This window comes from Cornus florida, unplaced genomic scaffold (genome assembly GCF_030987335.1).
Source record: "Cornus florida cultivar Cherokee Brave unplaced genomic scaffold, ASM3098733v1 CherokeeBrave_3.0.0_Hap2_Chr07, whole genome shotgun sequence".
NCBI lineage: Eukaryota > Viridiplantae > Streptophyta > Magnoliopsida > Cornales > Cornaceae > Cornus > Cornus florida.
Genome location: NW_026775577.1, coordinates 5,317,788 through 5,320,464, shown reverse-complemented (window position 1 = coordinate 5,320,464; position 2,677 = coordinate 5,317,788). Strand labels below are relative to the sequence as shown.

Genomic DNA, 2,677 nt, shown 5'->3' with positions numbered 1-2,677 from the left:
CACCCATATGCATTCAATTGCCACCATTTAAAGCACACCACTATGAAATCAAGCCACAAACCATTCAAATGCTTCCTGATTATCATGGACTTCCAAGTGAAGAACCTTACAAGCATTTGGATGAATTTCTTGAAGTTTGTTCCGCTGTAAAATATACGGACATGCCGGAAGAGGTCTTAAGGCTTAAACTTTTTCCATTCACCCTTAAAAATAAGGCAAAATATTGGTTTAACAATCTTAGGCCTTTTTTGATAACTTCTTGGGCGGAAATGCAACAAGAGTCCTTGAAAAAGTACTATCCGGTTTCTAAGACCAATGCTATTAAAACCTCAATTCGAGAATTTTCACATGGGGATGGAGAAACATTTCATGAGGCATAGGAACATTTTAATGAATTACTTAGGAAGTGTCCACATCATGACATGCCCAAATGGCAATTAGTTCAATATTTCTTTAAGAGCTTATCGGACAATTACAAAGGTATGGTTGATACTTCCATGGGTGGCTCTTACATTGATAGGCATGAGGATGATGTGTGGCATCTTTATGAGAGCATGAGTGAAAATTCTTTGCATCGTACTTTATCTTTAAAGAATGGTAAGAAGAGTGTTGGCTTACATCAAGTTGACCACTCCAATGAAATTGCTGCCGAAATAAAGTCATTATCTCAAAGGTTTGATCAATTTTTGATCAACCAAAACTCGGCAAATCAAGTATCTTCCTTCCCTAACCATTCTCATCATGCATCTAATGAGACATGTATGACTTATTCAAGTGTTTTACATTCTACTTCCAATTGTCCCCATGGACATGTGCAAAGTGAGCATCATGAACAAGCAAATGTTGTTTTTACTAATCAAGGGAACAATCCTTATGGAAATCATTACAATCCTAGTTGGAGGAATCACCCGAATTTCTCTTGGAAAAACCAAGGGGAGGGATCAAACCCTTCCCAAGGCGGTTTCAAGGAAAGAACATTCCACCTCCATTACAAAGCCAAGGTTCCCAAGGTTTTAGATTATCATATCAATCACAAGGAAACCAATTTTCAAATTCTCATTTTCCTAATCAACTATCGTATTCCCAAGGAAATGTTAGAAGTCCCACTTTTGAAGAGATAGTTTTAACCGCTTTGGGCACTTTAGAGGCAAATGCACAATTGCGTCATTCTCATTCTCAATCTTTTGCTAAGCTAGAAACCCAAGTTGGGCAAATAGCAAGCATTTTAAATGCAAGAGAGAAGGAAAAAATGCCTTTGAATGCCCCACAAAAGCAACAATGTGTTATGGAGACTCATTCCTCATCGGAAGGTCACACAATAGAGTATATCAATGCGATGACTACCTTGAGAAGTGGAAGGATTGTGGACAACCAAGTGGGTATGTCCAATGAAGAGAGTGTACCGATGCAACCACAAGTTGAGACCCATCCCGTTTCATATCATATTCCTCCTTCATTGCATGTGCATGACCATATAAATGAGAATGTGTTGAAAAGTGATTTGAAAAGTGATTTTGAAAAGAAAGATGTGCAAAATGATTTGAAAACTTCTTGTGTTGAAGAGACTTCAAAGAAAAATTCTGAAAAAAGTTTTTGAACCAAAAGATTCATTTCTGAATGCCTTAAAGGATCCATTTCAAATGACAAGTAAAAGGCCAAAGTCAATGAAATCATGGACGTGTTTAGGCAAGTGTGAGTCAATCTTCCACTTTGGATGCAATCAAGCAAATTCTGGCTTATGCCAAATTCTTGAAAGACTTGTGCACCCAAAAGAGGAAGAACAAAAGCCAAGCACCTAAAAAAGTGGTCTTAACCGAGCAAGTGAGCTCAATTTTGTAGCATAACACTCTTTCAAAGTTTAAGGACCTCGGTTCACCTACCACTTCATGCATCATTGGTGATCATATCATTAATTGGGCTCTTCTTGACCTAAGAGCTAGTGTTAACCTTATTCCATACTCGGTTTATGTCAAATTAGGCTTAGGAGACTTAAAACCAACGTCGGTAGTTTTACAACTTGCCGACCGATCAATCAAAAAGTCTACGGGTATCATCGAGGACGTATTGATTAAAATTGATAAATTCTTCTTTCCCGTTGATTTCGTTGTCATTGACACGGAACCGGTTCCAAATCCTAAGAGCTAAATTCCTGTTATCCTTGGCTGTCCTTTCTTGGCAACCGCGAATGCCAACATCAATTGTAGGACGGGGATAATGAAAATCTCATTTGGCCACATGAAGGTAAAGTTAAACATTTTCAATTCAACCCTCAATTCATTTGACAAGGATGAAGAAATTAATGTTGTAGAGAAATGTCATGACCTTAAAAGTGAAGGAATTGAGTCTTTGTGTGAGACCAAGGTTTCTAAAATTCCATCTTCAAACTTGAAACTAAAGAAAGTTGTTTCAAAATTGATGAGCACTGAAAAGTGCGCATTTAAACCCGTTAAGCTTAAGCATTCTAGTACCTTTATCTATCTTACTTTGCCGTTTTAGACTTATTACGTGTTATTTATATTTTCAGGAACTAATCCCAAAATTTAGCAAACTCAGCCAAATAAGAGTTTAATTGAAGCAATCCTGAGATAAACCAAAGGAGGGAGCAAAGTGGAGAAAGAAAGGAGCAAAAAGGAATTAAGTTGTGCAGCTGAAAAGTTCGATCGATCCAACTTAGAGT

At 37.5% G+C, this 2,677-nt stretch overlaps 1 pseudogene; it reads right to left on the bottom strand.

The window, feature by feature from the left end:
* Positions 1–325: 325 nt before the first annotated feature.
* On the bottom strand, positions 326–424 carry LOC132267986 (small nucleolar RNA R71; annotated as a pseudogene).
* Between the last annotated feature and the right edge of the window lie 2,253 nt (positions 425–2,677).